Source organism: Podarcis bocagei (assembly GCF_964188305.1).
Source record: "Podarcis bocagei genome assembly, chromosome: 6".
Lineage (NCBI taxonomy): Eukaryota > Metazoa > Chordata > Lepidosauria > Squamata > Lacertidae > Podarcis > Podarcis bocagei.
In genome coordinates, this window is record NC_138130.1 from 5,725,054 (window position 1) to 5,737,934 (window position 12,881).

The window sequence follows — 12,881 nt, forward strand, 5'->3', positions numbered from 1 at the left end:
GGGCTGGCGGTGGGGCTCTCCTGAAGCCTGGAGGTTGTGGGGCTGGTGGGGGGGAGAAGCAGGCTTGCTTCTCCCACCCCCAGCCTCCAGATCAGGTCGCGGAATAGCGGGATGGCGGAGCGCTGCCATACCGCGATTCCCCGACCTGATCTGGAGGTTGTGGGGATGGTGGGGGGGAGAAGCAGGCTTGCTTCTCCCACCCCCAGCCTCCAGATCAGGTCGTGGAATAGCGGGATGGCAGAGCGCTGCCATCCCGCGATTCCCCGACCTGATCTGGAGGTTGTGGGGATGGTGGGGGGGAGAAGCAGGCTTGCTTCTCCCACCCCCAGCCTCCAGATCAGGTCGTGGAACAGCGGGATGGCAGAGCGCTGCCATCCTGCGATTCCCCGACCTGATCTGGAGGTTGTGGGGCTGGTGGGGGGGGGAGAAGCAGGCTTGCTTCTCCCACCCCCAGCCTCCAGATCAGGTCGTGGAATTGCGGGATGGCAGAGCGCTGCCATCCCGCGATTCCCTGACCTGATCTGGAGGTTGTGGGGATGGTGGGGGAGAAGCAGGCTTGCTTCTCCCACCCCCAGCCTCCAGATCAGGTCGTGGAATTGCGGGATGGCAGAGCGCTGCCATCCCGCGATTCCCCGACCTGATCTGGAGGTTGTGGGGATGGTGGGGGGGGAGAAGCAGGCTTGCTTCTCCCACCCCCAGCCTCCAGATCAGGTAGTGGAATAGCGGGATGGCAGAGCGCTGCCATCCCGCGATTCCCCGACCTGATCTGGAGGTTGTGGGGATGGTGGGGGGGGGGAGAAGCAGGCTTGCTTCTCCCACCCCCAGCCTCCAGATCAGGTTGTGGAATCGCGGGATGGCGGAGCGCTGCCATCCCGCGATTCCCCGACCTGATCTGGAGGTTGTGGGGATGGTGGGGGGGAGAAGCAGGCTTGCTTTCCCACCCCCAGCCTCCAGATCAGGTCGTAGAATAGCGGGATGGCGGAGCGCTGCCATCCCGCTATTCCCCGACCTGATCTGGAGGTTGTGGGGATGGTGGGGGGGGGAGAAGCAGGCTTGCTTCTCCCACCCCCAGCCTCCAGATCAGGTCGGGGAATAGCGGGATGGCGGTGCTTCGCCATCCCCCTATCCCCCGAGCTTGTGGGGCTGGGGGGGGAGAAGCAGGCTTGCTTCTCCCCCCGCCAGCCTCCAGATCAGGTCGGGGAATAGCGGGGTGGCGGCTCTGCACCTCCCCGCTGTCCCCAGCTTTTGGGTGCAGGCTGCTGCCCACAAGCCTTGCGAGCCCGCGGGACATCCTGCCGGGCTTGCAAGACTTGGGATAGCTTCCTGAAGCCTGGAGAGCGAGAGGGGTCGGTGCTTTTCAGCAAAAGCCTGCATCCGCACCATAGGACGCACACACATTTCCCCTTCATTTTTGGAGGGGAAAAAGTGCGTCCTATAGTGCGAAAAATACGGTATATATACCCACACCTCCACATGCCATATGCCTGCTGGAATGACCAATATTTTGCTAGCTATTAAAATAAAACAAAAGCAAGACCACATACAAATCCAGAAAGAAAAATCAAGAAAAGTAACTTCACCAAAGTCATGTTATTCCCTCAGACATCCTGAAATGCCTTGTGAATTTTAACTAAGATAAACAAATATGTTGAATGATGGACTTCTCTGAGGACAGCTGCTCATTGTGGTACCACTACAGAAAAAGTTGCAAAATTTGCACCATCTTCCTTATTTTGCTATGAAGCTTGCAACAGTCCAAAACAGAAATGTAATGGGAGAGAGAAGGGGGACAACAGCCAATGAGGCAAACAAATATCTCTGCTGAGCACCCATGAAGTTCAAGCGAGCATTAAATGCACCAAAGGGTAACAATAGGGGCCACTTGCTACTGTGGACTTTCATATGTCCTAATCAAATAGTTTGTCCCTCAACATTTCCAGATTAGCAAAAAAAGAACCACATGAGAAAGGGAAGCTGAACAATAAGACCTGTCAAGTTGCATTTTGTGTCAAGAGGTATGCTCAGTGATGACACCTGGGCTTAAGTGCTGTCTGCTCGCATCAGTCTGATCGTGCACTGCCTGAGAATCAGATTAATTGCCGAGGTCAGAATTGCATTTGTAAGCTCCACCAGACATCTGCCATAGGTACAAACAAAAGCAGCACCAACACAGGAGGTGCTGAGAAACACAAGAACCCATGAATTGCTTTACTGGATATGACCAAAGTCCATCTAGTCCAGCATTCTGTTTGCAAATCTGAACAGAGCAGTGACCAGGCCCATGCTCTGGTAGTTCACCAGCAGCACATGACAGTGATAGACCTTCTGAGGATAGGGAAGGGCCAGAGTTCAGAGGCAGATTACATGCTTAGAATGCAGTCCCTGGTTAGTGTGATATCAGGAAGAAGCACTCAGAGATCAACTCAATATAAGGCAACTTCATATGTTTATCTTTGACATTGATATTCAAGATACATACTGCCAGTCCATTCACTGCCAAGTCTAATTGCCACAGAAGATCATAAACTCAAGAATGGGTGAGCTGGCTTGGGCTATTCATCAGCTAAAGCAGTTGGTACATGTTTTTGAGGACTCTGCTACCACATCATATTGGCCTATAGTGATCTGTGGACGCAAAGTTAGTAGCTATAGAAGTCAGTAAACCCTGGAGTATGTAATGAAAGGCAGCATACAAATTTAGAAATAAATACCTCAAAGACAGGTCTTTATCCCCACACACAAACACATTACGAGGAAAGCATCAGAGATTAGAAGCGGCTTTGACTTTTTCAGCCTCATGACTGGGAATACTCAGCATCTCTTAAAAAGCTAAAAATTCCCCTCCTCCAAATTTGGTATGTGGGCCTTGACCAGATTTGATTGTGCCTCATCACCTAACATTTTGAATCAATATGCAAACTTGAGGCTTCTTCAACTTTGTAGCACCTGGGCCTGTTCACCTCTTCTTTCGCAGTTCTTTCCCTCAGACTTTCCTTTTCTACATTTCTCTGGACCAACACCTCTGTCTTCATTCATTTCCCATTTTCTCAGAATGCTACTCATTTCTTTCCTAAGTCTCAGTTTTCTCTCCATCTTTAGGACCTTAACAGCTCAACCCAGAGCTCAAACAGTGATGTGCATCTACTCTTTCCTAACTCTCCAACATGGTTTCCATTGCTTACTGCTTTGCATTATCCCTCATTTTAGTATTTTTGCATGATTCTTAGTATTTTTGCATGAATCTTATATGATTCTTATAGATTTAAATCCTGACTACCCTTTCTTTTCTTTAAAATCCTCAAGTCATTCTGCAAGCATCATCATCTGGTCAGACCTCACCTGGAGTACTGTGTCCAGTTCTGGGCACCACAGTTCAAGAAGGACACTGACAAACTGGAACGTGTCCAGAGGAGGGCAACCAAAATGGTCAAAGGCCTGGAAACGATGTCTTATGAGGAACGGCTAAGGGAGCTGGGCATGTTTAGCCTGGAGAAGAGGAGGTTAAGGGGTGATATGATAGCCATGTTCAAATATATAAAAGGATGTCACATAGAGGAGGGAGAAAGGTTGTTTTCTGCTGCTCCAGAGAAGCGGACACGGAGCAATGGATCCAAACTACAAGAAAGAAGATTCCACCTAAACATTAGGAAGAACTTCCTGACAGTAAGAGCTGTTCGACAGTGGAATTTGCTGCCAAGGAGTGTGGTGGAGTCTCCTACTTTGGAGGTCTTTAAGCAGAGGCTTGACAACCATATGTCAGGAGTGCTCTGATGGTGTTTCCTGCTTGGCAGGGGGTTGGGCTCGATGGCCCTTGTGGTCTCTTCCAACTCTATGATTCTATGATTCTATGATTCTATGATCATCACCACCTACCGCTACCTACCTTAGATTAAAAGTCAGGTGTTAGTTTTACTTCAATTTGTCCTGAACCTGCTCCTTGGACAAATTTTTAAAGTGCTTATATTCACCAAGCTAGAAAAGTAACTTGTGAAGCTTTTTAGCATGATATATTCTATGCAATCTAATTTAATTCTTGTCTTTGCAGTCATTAAATCTTCTAGTGTATTTTCATAAGGCCTGTTTGCAAACAGGTGTTCCTTCCTTCTGTGAACATTTATGGCTAGCTGCATCCTTGCATTCGCCACACTGGGGGCTCTTGTTTTGAAAAGTCTGTTTTGTTATCGTCACTCAGGTGAACTGGCATCAGGGTTCCGGCTGCAAGGTGGGGAAAAAGAGCTTTAGAAAACAGACATGGATTCAGGCACTGGGGTTAACACAGGATCAAGCTTACTTCATTGTAGTCGCTCACAGCAGTGCCTGGATCACAGTAGGCTCCCTTATTATCTGCTTTACCTTCCTCACCATCAGAATTCTTGTTCTCAGAGGCAGCCCAATCCTCCAAACACTGGCAAGAAACAAATTCCACTTAAGTATATGGGGTCTGATAACAGCAGAAACCTCAAAAGAACTGGGTTGTTGGTGAGAGTTAATAACACCCTACTGTGTGAGTGAAGAGCTACATGAAATAGCCCTTTGTTAACTAAAGAACGGCAGTCAAGATATTTAGCAAGGTTTGAACAAAGACCTGAGTAAAAAAAGAGAAAAGAACTAAAGGAAAGACAGCAAACAGGTCTTGCAAAGCAGCATGTTGGAGAGTATAGACTCGTCTGGCTGCTCTTTGGATTTTCTTGTGTTTGTCCCAGTACTCCCCAAACCCTACTAGATTCCCATATTTCTTGCACTTCTCTATCTCCTCAGCTGTCTCCCCGTTGCAGAGGACCACCAGGTGAGCGCTAGGCATCTTCACCTCTATGCCTTTCTCCTTTAGTTGTGTACTTAGCAGAAGAATAACAATAACCATGATCACAACAGAGATAACCAAACAAAACTGCTGAAAACAGAATTTGAAGCAAGTTTAGAGGAGAAATATATGATGAATTCCACCAAAAGTGACATTTGAAGCAAATTTGGAGCCTTCCTCAAATGATTCAAAACATTAAACAGTTGTAACAGGATCACCAACGTTTCTCAGGCAGATAGTCTCAAATCCATAGTTTGGAACTCATGGGAAAAGATGGAGTATATTTCTGAATAACTACATACATAGTTATTTGACAGAGAGGTCATTTCCAAATTGTGTTTCCTATCTCTAAGGTTCTGATATATAAAAATCAAGTGTTCAACATTTTGCTGCCTGATCCTGATAGTATAAAGAGGGAACATGAGGCTGATGCCCCCCCCCAAGTTATTTTATGCCTGTACTCGTGAAGAATAACTGCTTGCATACACAAAAGCAAATAAACTGTTACATTTCTCCTTAGCGCTGTAAAAACCTGGGCCATCTGTAGCTCATCCTTTTCTTGGTCAATAATAGATGAACGAAGCCCTGAATACTGAATGGATAATCCATCAAAGACAACCAAGGGCATAATGCTTTCTCAAAGCAATTTCACAATCAAGGTAGGAATTGCACTCATTTGACCGCCTACCTTGTTTTATTTCCTGAAGCATAAATTGTCACATGCAAAAGCATTAGCCTCCTGAGGGACATGGTGCTGTAATCCCAGCTCCTTAATTAGAAGAATGGGAGAGTAAGAATTAATGACGTTTCAAGTGACATTGAACAAATTTTAGGTAGGCTGGTATAGTCTCATCCACAAAGCCTAAAATAATACAGTAATTGGAGCAAGACAAGCAAAGATGAAAATACAATCTTCATTTAATTTAAAACAACAGAAATTTAACCAAATACACTGCTGGGAAAATTGAATTTACTGCCCTGGCAGCAAAAGCTAATAGGGTCAAGTGAAGAAATGGAAAATTGTATTGTGACACTGTGCATGGCAGTTTTGTTATTCTAAAATTGGCAAATATACCACTTTGCGTTTTCAAATCAGAAACATAAGACTCGGTCCTTCAACACTCAAGAACAGTCCGGAGCTGAAACCCATCAGTAAAATGTGCATTGAATGAAAGAGCAAGGCCTTTTCCGCTGTCTTTCTGAAACTTGAAGTTGGGTTAGTGCGTATCACGCAATCTGTAGATGTTTGCATAAAAGAGTAATCCTACTATGAATTTTTGAATTGATACTCATTCTGTCAGGAGATTCTAGAATAAAAGGAAGAAGCAAAAGGAAAAAATGCAATTCTTCATACAACATGCAATTACCGTATTGCCCCAATTATAAGCCACCTTTTCCCCCCTTCCAAATTCTGACTGTGAAAAGTTAAAATGCAGCTTGTATTTGGAACTGAGTGCTGCACGCCCACCTCCTGGCACTACCACCCTGAAAGGGGGATGGGGGCGGTTGGCGCCGGTTTGGGCAGTAGCACCGGGAGGCAATATTGCCAGGAGGCGGGCATGTAGCACGCTTGGAACTGAGTGCTGGCGCTGGCTTGGGGAGCAGGGTGCCAAGCACCGGTGCCGGCCACCCCCCATTCAGGGCGGTAGTGCCGGGAGGTGGGCCGCACTCACAAATAAGCCTCGAATTTTAAAGGAGTGGCTTATTTGCTGGTACAGCTTATATTTGGGCCAATTCTGTAATTTATGGAATTGACTACCACAAAACATGGTGACTATTTATATTAAAGGCGGGGGGAGAGATTAGTCACATTAATGGACAGGCCTACAAAGAGCTATAAGGCATGATTACAAGATGGACCCTCCACATTTAGAGGAACGCTATACACCTAAAGGTCATTGTCTTCATGCCGTGATTCTGAACTTCCTGGAGTCATCTAGCTGGCCACTTGGAAACAGATTGGTGAAGGGTTCTGGACCTTTGGACTGGTACAGCAGGCTTCTTCTTGTGTTCTTTTTTGGGGGATAGTAAGTTCAAAGTTCACCTTTTTAGGTCAGTTTGTGGGGAACAGTGCAGCTGCTGCTTTTTGGTTTTCCCTTTCCTTTCCTGCCCTGCTGCTTTTTCATTCTGCTTTCTCTATTCTAAAATTCTGTCTGGTCTACCATCATGCACAAAATGACTGGTGAGGTTGAAGGAGGGCCTGGTTATGGGAAAGAAGGCTGGATTCCCAGACTGGCTGGCACTGCTGCCTTCCTTCTCCCCAACTGGCCTGGAGATAGGCTGCTGCTGCTGCTGCTGCTGCTAATCAGATGGCTGTCGGATGCAGGAAGGGCAGTGTACAGATGAGGCATGTGGGCAGAAGCGGTGGCCAGCCAGCCTGTGGATCCACAGCTGATACGAACACATCCCAGGCAGCGAACATGAGCCAGCAGCATGCAGGATGTACCTCAGAAGCAGCAAATGGGCTCAAAGCAACAACACCCCCCAAATCCCTAGGTTACACTTTACTCCTATTCCTGGCCTGCTCCCTATACTGATTGGCTATATGTTTGACGTGGGCAAAGAACGAACAAACGTCTCATGTACTGGCACATATGGACCAACTCTGGCCACTGCCCACTCTACAGAGAGGCTGAGGGGTTTTTGTTATTGTTTGGCAAGTTCTACAGGGGATGGGGTGTTTGGCAAGGTCTGGGGAGAGAGGGGGTTGGCAAGTCTTAAGGGAGTGAGGTTGTTGGCTAGCTATAAGGGAATGGGTAGAGGTTCAATGAGTTCTAAGGGGAGTGCGGGTGGGGTTTTGGTGAGGTTTAAAAGGGAATAGGGGTTGCCAAGGTATGAGGGGTGGAGAGTTTGGTGAAATCTAAAAGGAAGTTGGAGGCTTGGAATGGGCCTAAGGGGATTGCAAGGGCTGTGGGGTAGACCAGGCTGGTGTGCATAGGCGCCGACTCCATGGGGCCTGAGGGGGCCCGAGCCCCCTCAAAAATTCGTTTGGGGGGGCTCCGCCCCCAATAATCTCGGGCGCCCCTCCAGCAGAGCGCCACCGCCGCCCCTCCCCCAGCCCAAAATGCACAGGGTCGGGCTGCATGCCTCCTGCCCTCCCTCCTGAGCAAAAGCTCCACCCAATTTCCTTCGGAGCTGATTAATAGGCGCAGCACGCTCTCCCCTATTCGCTCACGAGGAGGCAGCGCCACTTTATCTGCATATTCATGAGCTTATTTATTATTCATGAGCTTTCGCGGGCTCCCCCCCAATATTTTTTATAAGTCGGCGCCCCTGCTGGTGTGTGAAGTGTGCCACTGCAAAGTATTTCCAGTGTTTGACCACGATGGCCCTGCCATACTATCGTTTTTCATACATATTCAGTTGCGCCAAGTGGGGAGTTCTTAGTTCTTTAAAGTCTAAGATCTAGAATTTGTGGTCTTTGGCACAGGGCCACCAGATATGTACCATGCCAGCATCTCAGCGAGGCAGAGGGAGACATGTGTGCCAATCTGTGAGGGGTTAAGTACCACCTATGAATTATTTTTAGTGTTAATTCTCTGTTCCTCACTAAGATGGATTTGAAAGTGGAGGTGATGCCATAGTTTGGTCCAAGCACCAGCATCAATAGTGCAGCCAATTTCCCCACATCATCCTGCAGCCATTTAAGTTGTTAAATTTTGCATCCAAAAGAAATTTGTACAAAGATGAAAATAAGCCTCTTGATTTAGTATTCTGCTTTTTAATTAATGTTTCGAAAAAGGTTAAGTGTCAAATAACACTCTCTGAGGAAGATTTGCTGTTTGTTAAGTTCTGGAGTTGGTGGTACAGTCTCCATGGGAGAGTCTAGTTTCCTCTTTGGTCTCTTAGTTGCTCTTTAGAGATTGGAGTTCTATTTACCTAGGGATTACAGAGAAGTTTTATACCTTTGACACTCCATCCCCTGATATCGTAACTATGGCGTTTATTGAATGTTGAATAGTATACCAAGGGTAAGTGTGGAGATAGTCCAGGAGCTAAGCAAGGTGGCTTTCGTGTCCAGCATTTGGAAGTCATAAATAAAAATCTGTTTTGACATTGGGACAGGATCTAAATTTGTTTTCAAAGAACCAAAGACCATGTACTGTAATGTTAGACCATCTATTATTTCAGGTCTGGTCTATGGTTTATCCTCATCTTCCACAAGAAGGGGAATTGCATGGGCAATTTAGTTTGTGTTATAATGTAACTCTAGATTTGGAATACTCCATCCGCCACATTTTGTGTTAATGAGTAATAGTTTTGTTGCTAGCCAAGCTTTGTGGCAGTGGTTTTTGATGAAGGACATTTTTTCCAGCTTTGCCTTGTCTTACTTTATTAAGTTGCAAACTGTTAGAGAAATCATTATATCAAAAGCCTTACAGCCAGTAAATTAATATAATCTCCCGCTACTTACTGACAGAATGTTTCTGAAACCTTGTGATAATGGCTAGGGGTTTAGCACTTTTTTTCAAAGAATGGTAATTCAACGAAGCTTAAAAGATATTTTACAGAATGGCCCTGTTTGACTAAAAGATAACTGTCATAATCAAAACTGACAGCAAAAAATAAATCACTTGTGGAGATTATCAATAGTTTTAGAGCATTGACAGTTCAACTGTCTAAGTGTGTCCTCTCCCAATAAGGTATGTGGAAGGAAGGAAGGAGGGAGGGAGGGAGAGAAGGAAGGAAGGAAGGAAGGAAGGAAGGAAGGAAGGAAGGAAGGAAGGAAGGAAGGAAGGACAGACTCTGGCCACTATCCAGTAGACGGTAATGTGCTCCAGGAGCAGATTTAGCTGCTACAGGATTGTGTAAAATAAATACCATCAGGGCATGTATCTGTAGAACTGATTCATGGGAGGACAGGATAGAGCATGAAAGTAGTGTGTGGATATAGTCTTACTAAGATGAAGACTACTGAGCAATACTGGCAAGTGGCAAGGGATCATAGCTCAGTGATAGAGCGCATGGTTTGCATGCAGGAGGATACTGATTCATTCCAAAGCAGCTACAGTTAAAGGGAACAGGTAGGAGGCAACATGAATGACCTCCCCGGAGTCCCTGAAGGTGTTGTGCGTAATGTAGTAAGCAATCGTGGGTTAGATGAGCAAGCAGCCCGGCAAATTAAGCTGGTGGCTATGCCGAAATAGCTAAAATGATGAGAAGAATCGGAATTCAGGAAGACCAAAATTTTAATAAGGAATGGGGAAAATATATAATTTACCTTAAAAACCAATGTAAACAGCTAAAATCATTAGTAGGATTGGAATAACACTTGTAGTTTAATGGTGAATCTTGGACATAATGGAGATGTAAAAGATCTGGGTTATCATATAAGATGCAGGAGGAAATGATTAACAATAGGACCCACAAAGGGGAGGAGGGATATGTGATTGTAAAACTTTAATCTGGAAAACCAAATGAATAAATTTATATTAAAAAAGACGGGCAAGCAGCCCTACCTGCTATAAGGCTGCATTCTGCGTGCTGGGCAGGATTGCGACAAATCAAGATTAAAGAGGGAAAAAGTAGTACTTCCCCACTCCTCTCAATAAAAAGTGTTGTTTGAAGGCCTTTATTGGTCCTTTAGATGTCATTACCAGGATCCAAAGAACCTTGCAACTAGTTCCCAGCGTCTAAGGTAATGCAACAGAGTGTGGGGAGCCAGATAATGCACCCCCAATCTCCCACTCATGCAGTCAACGTTACATGTGGGATAATGTCTGAATAGTGCTCCTGTGCCATTTTTCAAAATTATTTGTAATCATAGATCAACCTTCATGCCAGCATTTTACAATACATAATACAGGATAAAGTGACAGAAGGTCATTGCCAGCATGCATGCAGTCAGCTCTGTGCTATCTCTGCTTTTGCTCTTTCCCCTTCTCCTATTTTGTTTTTCCCTTTATAAATATTTTAATGTGAGCATTTGTGATTTCTTTTATTGATCATGGCAAGTCAGCCCAGAAATGAAGATGCAAAACATGATTGCCTGTGCAAATGGGATAGAGCCGTCCAGAGAGACTCCTTGTGGATTTCCTTTTCCACCTGCAAATAATGTAACAGAAGGACCTTCGTGGCAGATCATAATGAACACAAACCAGGAAGGAAATGACAGTCTCCTCTTCTGGTCTCCAGAGCAAACAAAAACCACAAAATGAGTGTGGCTGTCTAAGTGTGGAATTGATTGGCCTGCACAGAGGGAGGGGGGAATGAAAACAGACAAGGCTATATCCATCAATATCCTCCACTCTCTTGCTCTCACACACTGCAGTGCACTGGCTTCAATGCTCCCTGCCTCAGTAACTGAGAATAATCCCATATTGCTGCCTGCCTGTAAACTTACTTTGTGTCCCATACAAAGTGAAAATGGAAATATAACTGCCCTAAATCCAAATGTCCAGGCTGAACTGATTTGTAAACCAGATTTGTTCCAGACTGGCAGGAAACAAAACTTTTTTTTTACTTCCCACCCCATTTTCCAGGGTGTTTTTATTTCTCCACCTCTGCTGCATATTTCTGTCTCTTATACCATAACAACAATATTCTCTAATTCCTTCTGTTGCTCCTAATTCAAATCCTGCTTGTGAATTCATCATACTGTAATATTTCTTTAAATAGTCCAAAAGGGTTTTCCATTCTCCCACAAAGCAATCATCATTAGAGTCTCTTATTTTGGCTGTTAATTTTGCCAATTCCGCCTAGTCCATCACCTTACTCATGGGTAGGCAAACTAAGGCCCGTGGGCCAGATCCGGCCCAATTGCCTTCTAAATCTGGCCCGTGGACTGTCCGGGAATCAGCATGTAGAATGTGTCCTTTTATTTAAAATGCATTTCTGGGTTATTTGTGGGGCATACAAATTCAATTCTCCCCCCCCCCAAAAAAATAGTCCGCCCCCCCCACAAGGACTGGGGGACAGTGGACCAGCCCCCTGCTGAAAAAGTTTGCTGACCCCTGACCTTACTTATCTTTAGTGGGAACTTCTTCCATCTTTGTGCACAGAGAATCCTATCTGCTTTTGTTACATACATAAACAACTTAATCATCTTTTTTTTTTTAATTTCTGACCCCATAATCCCTAGAATAAAAGCTTCAGGGTTTTTTGGGGGTTTTTTTGTATAATCACTTGAGCATGCACATATAATTGGGCAAGGTAAGAACAGTCATTCTGATAAAATTCACTTGAAAAATAGAAGCAGTAGCAGAATCTCCCCCACAAATTGGATAGATCCCTACACATAAAATATTACCAAACTTACACAGCACCCCAGGTGTAAATGAATCAAGACACACTATATTATAATTAAACCAATCAATCTATAGATTAGCCCTTTTAATTTCAATACATAATGAATTAACGCAAGATAAATGTGAGGGTGCATACAGAAGGAATCTCCTATTTAACCTACTTGTTTTCTCAGCTCCTTTGTCAGACAGCTAGTCTTCAGGTTGTAGATCAGATCCTCATTAGTGCTTGGAAAGGCTGGCCTGAAAGCAAAAAAACAAGCAGTATTTCCACTTCCTGTTTCCAGGTGCTTTGATTTAAAAGTTTGGTTTAAATTGTATATTTAAACGATTTCTACATCTGCACTTCAGCAAAGTTTCCAATGCGGTTTACCAAATCAGGTAAAATACAATTTTAAAATATAATGCATTACATAGTGTTAACATAATATGTTAAAAAGTCAGGGGAATAGGAAATGTGGTTGCTTGAAAGAATAATGGTGTTGGTGCCAGGTAGGCCTCCCCAGAGAGGGAATACCCAGCATGAAGCGGTGGGTAATTTTTCAGCATTTTTTGCAAACACATTCCAAAACCCCTTTTTGCTTTCTCCTCTCCCCTTTGGTTCCTTTTTCTCCTTTCCTCATTGCCCTGCCAGTGTCATCATTTATCACACTGTCATTTTATTGGTGCTGGGGGGTTCTTTGGGGGGTTTTTTGTTGGGGGGAGTTGTTTCTGTTGTAGTTGTTGGGTTTTTTGTAACTTTCTCTTACATCTTGCTATATACCGTATTTTTCGTCCCATAGGACGCTCTGTCCTATAGGACGCACCTAGTTTTTTGGGGGGGAAATAAAGGAATT

The 12,881-nt window shown here is 44.9% G+C and overlaps 1 long non-coding RNA gene across 1 annotated transcript; it reads right to left on the reverse strand.

Annotated features, from left to right (window-relative positions):
• Positions 1 to 4,355: 4,355 nt before the first annotated feature.
• Positions 4,356 to 12,277, reverse strand: LOC308589534. The gene is made up of 3 exons (XR_014009363.1): positions 12,210 to 12,277; positions 5,490 to 5,570; positions 4,356 to 4,405 (listed from the first exon to the last, which is right to left on the reverse strand). It is a non-coding gene; the product is annotated as an uncharacterized lncRNA (long non-coding RNA).
• Positions 12,278 to 12,881: the final 604 nt, after the last annotated feature.